This window comes from Podarcis liolepis (genome assembly GCF_965112155.1).
Source record: "Podarcis liolepis genome assembly, chromosome: 8".
In the NCBI taxonomy this organism is placed as follows: Eukaryota; Metazoa; Chordata; class Lepidosauria; order Squamata; family Lacertidae; genus Podarcis; species Podarcis liolepis.
Window position 1 is genome coordinate 67,279,902 of NC_139560.1, and position 6,585 is coordinate 67,286,486.

Here is a 6,585-nt window from a genome sequence, read left to right on the forward strand (position 1 = left end):
ACACCTGTGAAAAACTTCCTTGAGTCTTTTAATCACAGGGCATGAGACTGCCACTCGTGCATTTTACAACTGACTTCAAGGCACTGGAGTAGAGAAATATTTAGGAATTTAGTGACAGGCACGTTCTGCAGAAGGCGGCGATGACCAACTCAGATAAACACTGTTGTTGTCAAGCGCTCGGAATGGAAGACAAGACGGTGCAACAGGTCGATGTTGTTTACATCCGAAATGAGGCAGCATTCACACGAAATGAAGTGTCTCGAGGAAATAGTTATTTAACTCATGTTGCTCGTCATAGATAAGAATCACAGGTGATGTTAACAAAGGAAGAAGTATATCTACAGGTAAACCCTGTTTTAGGCACGACTGATATGTGCACAATCTTGAACATGTGCTTAGGCCGAACCTGAAAATGACCTGGAAACATCATAAAAGATGTCACTAAAAGGGCAGAATGGAGGTGGGGCAGAGCAGGGAGGGGCAGAAAGAGGTGTTTTAATTGCACACTATTTTACGCAAGTGTGCAATGACCCAGAATTCAACCCCTGTGCAAATTGAGGGTTGTGTGTACATTTTTTTAAAAACGCCTCTGTACATATTTCATTAAGCACCAAATGAGCAATACACCAATACTGCGACACATGTGCTATGGGGCTTTTACATCAGCACCATAGCATCAGCCATTGCCTTCCTTCTGCCATGGATATGGAATTAGTGTATGGAGCATAGGCATATATTGGTACGATTCCCTTCAGCCCCACTGCAGAGCATTTTTGGAACCATCCTAAACCTATGTCGTTGTTGTTGTTTAGTCGTTTAGTCATGTCCGACTCTTCGTGACCCCATGGGCCAGAGCACGCCAGGCACTTCTGTCTTCCACTGCCTCCCGCAGTTTGGTCAAATTCATGCTGGTAGCTTCGCGAACACTGTCCAACCATCTCGTCCTCTGTCGTCCCCTTCTCCTTGTGCCCTCCATCTTTCCCAACATCAGGGTCTTTTCCAGGGAGTCTTCTCTTCTCATGAGGTGGCCAAAGTATTGGAGCCTCAGCTTCAGGATCTGTCCTTCCAGTGAACACTCAGGGCTGATTTCCTTCAGAATGGATAGGTTTGATCTTCTTGCAGTCCATGGGACTCTCAAGAGTCTCCTCCAGCACCCTAAACCTGTAGCCTAACCAAAAAAAAATATCTGTTAGGTGCTCTTCCACTGTGCCCAGTTACATGGCGGTGCTGTTGCTAAACACCAGGCCAATATGTGATGAGGTGATGAAGATACATGATTTAATCCTGGATGAGAGTTCCAATCCGGCATGCTGCCCTTATCAGGTATAACTTGTGGAAATAATGTGTGTGATCCTGCAGCTGCTGGTAAGAACATCTTGCCAAAGATTATACAGATTTTCTAAGCCTGAGTAAGAAGGGAAGCAACTGAGGTGACCGTGACACATTCCTTATGAAGATTAAGGAAAGTGATTATACAGTACTGCAATAAAAAACAGTTGAACTGTTTACCACATCTGACATATACTTACTGGGGTTTTTACAAGTCTATAATTGGGCTGCCTGGCCTGAGTCATTTCCTCTACATACGGAAAGGCAGCAACCAATTCTCTTGCATTTCATGGGACCCAGCTCTAGCAATGTAAAATTCTGTTATTGTTTTCCCCTGAAACAGAGCTGATTGAATTCAAGTTCCTGTATTTGCCACTCCAAGCAGCAAATACGGTATACTATGAACGAATAATGCTTCTGGATAAGGGACTTTGCCACTTAATGAGCTTTTAGAATACCTGTAAATTATATTCGTAATCATTGGCAGCAGCATCCCCGGCAGTCCACAAAACAGCAGACGTTAATTGACTTCTGAGGTCACTGCAACATTTTGAGCATGATAAATATTAAATCGCTGGGCATTAAATAGGAGGCTACTTCAGAAATGGGATGCGGGTGGCACTGTGGGTTAAGCCACAGAGCCTAGGACTTGCCGATCAGAAGGTTGGCAGTTTGAATCCCCGTGACAGGGTGAGCTCCCGTTGCTCGGTCCCTGCTTCTGCCAACCTAGCAGTTCGAAAGCACATCAAAGTGCAAGTAGATAAATAGGTACCACTCCGGTGGGAAGGTAAACGGCGTTTCCGTACACTGCTCTGGTTTGCCAGAAGCGGCTTAGTCATGCTGACCACATGACCCGGAGGCTGTACACCGGCTCCCTCGGCCACTAAAGTGAGATGAGCGCCACAACCCCAGAGTCGGTCACGACTGGACCTAATGGTCAGGGGTCCCTTTACCATTACTTCAGAAATACATGCGGAACTCATAACATAATGTTACAGCGTAGAGGGCTCCCTCCTCAGGATGGTGGTGAACGCATTCTATTCTCACCCCCCAACATGCACACACACACGAGAGAGAGAGAGAGACAGACAGACAGACAGAGACAGACAGAAAGATAGACACTGTCAGGAGGTGCCATCAACAGCTCACAGGTTATATGCCTAGTGAAATGAGAGATGCAGAGAGAGTTTTTCAGTCCTTTTATTTTAATCCACACAGAAACACGGGAAAACTTGGAATGTACAACCTCATGTTTGAGCTAACATTGCTCAGATTGCCATTCCACCCCCCGGCACTTACTTTGTGGAACTCAGACTCCTCCAGTTGCCAATGGTGGCTATTAAGGGACTCTCTCTGTCTCTGTTTGGCTTTCTGCTCTGAGACAAGAAGGGCACGTCCAGTGTGGGGGGAGGGAGGGGACTCTAGCATATTCTCCAGAGACAGTGTGTCACTTGGCTGCTGCACTGTTTCTAACGCATCTAACTCCTGTCTCTGTTACTGCTATCTTACTCCTTTTTAAATATATTGTCCGTATTTGGACTTCGGCACAGCTGCTAACCTTTGAACTCAATTGTTACTTGGGAGGAGCTTGGAGACACAGCCCCACTATTTCGGATGAAGAAGCCTAGAGCACCCTCAAGGCTGGAACCTAACCATTTGGGGCAGGTGCAGGGGAAGAGACAAGGTGCAGCATTTTTGACTGGGTCTGTGGGCAGAGCTTAGTGGTGTTTAGCAGGGCTAGGAGCAACCGTAGCACTTCCTGATAGGTCTGTGGGTGTAACCCAAAACAAACAGTGACTGCATTCCCACTTTTGTTTATTGTGGGCTCAGGCGCTTCCAGTGTTGGGTTTTTTATCTGTTTTCACAAGATGTTATCCAAAATGCATGTACTGTGCATTCTGTACTTTGTTGTGAAATGCTACTGTTATGTACTGAGTTGAATAGGATCCAAACTGAAGCAGTCTGATTGGTCCTAGAACAATAGGATTCAGAATGCAGCAGTCTGATTGGTCCTAGAACAATGCAGCAGTATGATTGGTTGGCAGGAACCACCCAATCCTGCTCCAGATAGAAGTGAATCCACAACCTGATTGGCTTACAGTAAAATTCCGGAATTAGCCAATCATGTGCAGCCCATTGTGTAAATAATGTATATAAAGCAGATACTGTGAGGGGACTTTCATTCATTCCTCCTCACCACTATGAGCTGAATAAAGAGCATGAAATCACTTTGCGACTCTGAGTATATTTCAGCTACTTTTTGGGGAGCTGTGGTCTAAACTACTGAGCCTCTTGGACTTGCCGATCAGAAGGTCGCCGGTTCAAATTCCCGTGACAGGGTGAGCTCCCGTTGCTCTATCCCAGCTCCTGCCAACCTAGCCGTTCAAAAGCATGCCAGCGCAAATAGATAAATAGGTACCGCTGCGGTGGGAAGATAAACAGTGTTTCCATGCGTTCTGGTTTCCGTCACGGTGTTCTGTTGCGCCAGAAGTGGTTTAGTCATTCATGCTGGCCACATGACCCAGAAAGCTGTCTGTGCTGTCTGGCTCCCTCGGCCTGAAAGCAAGATGAGCACCGCAACCCCATAGTCACCTTTAATTGGACTTAACCGTCCAGGGGTCCTTTACCTTTTACTGTTTGATGCATTGATTCTCAAAGCAGCTTCACATTGATTGGCTGGAGACAAAATAGGAACAGCTTAAGGATTCCCATGCATGGGTAAAAACACTCTTACCCTGTCAACACCCTGGTGTATACAAAAGCAGAAATGAATCTGACACAAATTGATGTGAACAGCTGAGGTGGGGAGAAGCACCTTGAAACTGGAAACTGGAAAATGCAATAGCTTCACTGCGCTCTTATGGTGGTTATCTGAGCGCACCCGCGGTTTCAAAGAAAGAGCTGATAGCCCCCAACTTTTGAAACTCCCTCCCAGGGAGATACATACGGTCTTGTTACTGCTGGCTGAAAGAAATGACCACCAAAAAACAACTCTGAAGACATTTTTATTCTAGTTTGTATTTGGTTGAATTTGTGCACTACTTAGGAAACAACAATCAGGTAAGGTTGTTGTTCCAGGTAAGGATATATAGGACTGCAGCCTTAATTTTGAAGATGGCAATTGGCTGTGCAAATGTATGTGCAGTTCTCAAAGGGTGGTTCTCAAAGGGTGTGTAGCGCCACCAGTGCCGGATTTATGTATAGGCTAAGTAGGCTGAAGCTTAGGGCCTCTAAATCTAGGGAGCCTCATCAGCCCGCCCACTCCCCAGCAGGCAGTCTCCCCTCTCCCAAAATTGTAAACCCAAGACTTCATGCAAGGGCAGGGCAATTCAGGCCTCTAAATCTAGGGGGCCTCACCAGCCTGCCCTCTCCCCAGTGCCACAGTCTCCCCTCTCCCAAAATTGGAAACCCAAGACTTCATGCAAGGGCAGGGCGACTCAAGCCCAGCAACTATGAGACTCAGGGCTAGCCAGTGGGGCCCAATTTGAAGCAGTGGGGGGGGGGCAACTTGTAGAGCTCCAGTTCACAGCCAAAGTCTGCAAAATCTTATAGATATAAATAAAATCCATCTACCGTAGATTGCCCTGGTGCGGAGGCCCCCTTAGGAGCAGCCCACGGGGCCCAATTTGGCCAAATTGCTCCAATTGCCTTAAGGTCAGCCCTGATGAGACTGTGCAGGGATTGGACTGACAAGCCCTGCACCTTCTATGTCCCTGGTGTCACCATTCAGAGTACAGACTCAAGGACTTGTTATGGAAATAAAGGGAGGGGCACTTATTGGAAATCAGTTTTGTCACCTCTTCTCCCCCAAACCCTGAAACAATGAGCCCAGCCACCTTTTATTCACAGTCACATAAGCACTACACTACAGTATGGCCATAAACCTGTACGATCAACTGCTGAAATATGCACCCAATATGTAGCAATGGAGATTTATGTTACTGTTTTATGAATGAACACTGTGTTTTATGAATGGCCTCTGTATTTTGTGAATTACCTAAGAGCCACCAATAGGGAGCTCTAGAATCTGACAGCTAACCAATTGGGTACTACCCAACAGCGACCCCTATTGCTGAAAGCAGGTAACTAGCAGGGAATGCTTCAGCTCAGCCTTTGCACTGTTGACTGAACACCCCCTGCTGTGCAGATAATGGAGAAAGCTTGTAAATTGTATCCCTTCTGGCATCCTGGCCAACTCTATTACACTGGTGTAAACCCTGGTGCACCAGAAGCCCAGAATAGCAGCAAATAAAATCCGCTCATACGTCAGCAACTGATAAGACTTGTCAACCAGTTCTTCCAAAGTCTTCCTAAATTATAAAGCTCCAAAATACAGGCCAAAAGAGAGCAAGTCCGGGAAGAGAGAGGCATATACAATGGGCACCATCAGTGAAAAGGCCCTGCTCCGTCTAGCTCCTGTCCTGTCATTTGATAGGGTGCCCACTTGCCCTCCTTCTTAACATTGAATGCTCTCTATTGGAGTCTCCAGGTCCAGTACAAAGGCCATAAGAAGGGAGCAGGGTGTGGCAGGAGAGGCTGGCAAGTGCTACAGGAAGATTCAAGGGCAATCAAAGATACATTTAAGCATTGCAGGATAGCCTTAGTCTAGTGTTATATATATATATATACCCAGAAGCAGTATCTACGCCTCTTCAAGAATACCAGCTATTCTTCTACAGTTCTCAATATCTCTTTGTGAACTGAGATTTTCAACCAACAAATATGAAAGACTGGACATGTTTCTTTGTGTTGATGAGTTTGTCTTAAATTAGACCTATTGTATATATGGGATTACCCAGCAAAAGCTCACACCTCTCATTGAGTTTGCATACTTACTTAATGTACACATATTAAGAGGCTCATTCTTATTAAGCTACATTGCTTAAGGCTTCCTGGATGCCCTGTGATCATATTATAAAGTGGTTGCGTTCTACGTCATAAACCAAGCACTGCTAGCTGATGTTTATTTTTGTTTTCCAATGTATTTCTTTATCAATTAAAAAAAATAATCCAAATTTTAATTCTGAAAGCGTGGCCCAGAAATTTTTTTTTTTGAGAACCACTGGCTTAGCATTATCAGACCTAGATGCGTGTTAAAATTAAAATTAACGTGCTCATTGGGTTGGATCCCAAACAAAGTACAGTATCTGCCTTGTCATCACCAGGGTGGGGAGACGAAAAAAAACTCTCCTCTGTTGCGGATCATCAACAGTTAAAACTATCGGCAACACAAGCCTAACCACGCCCACTCGAAGC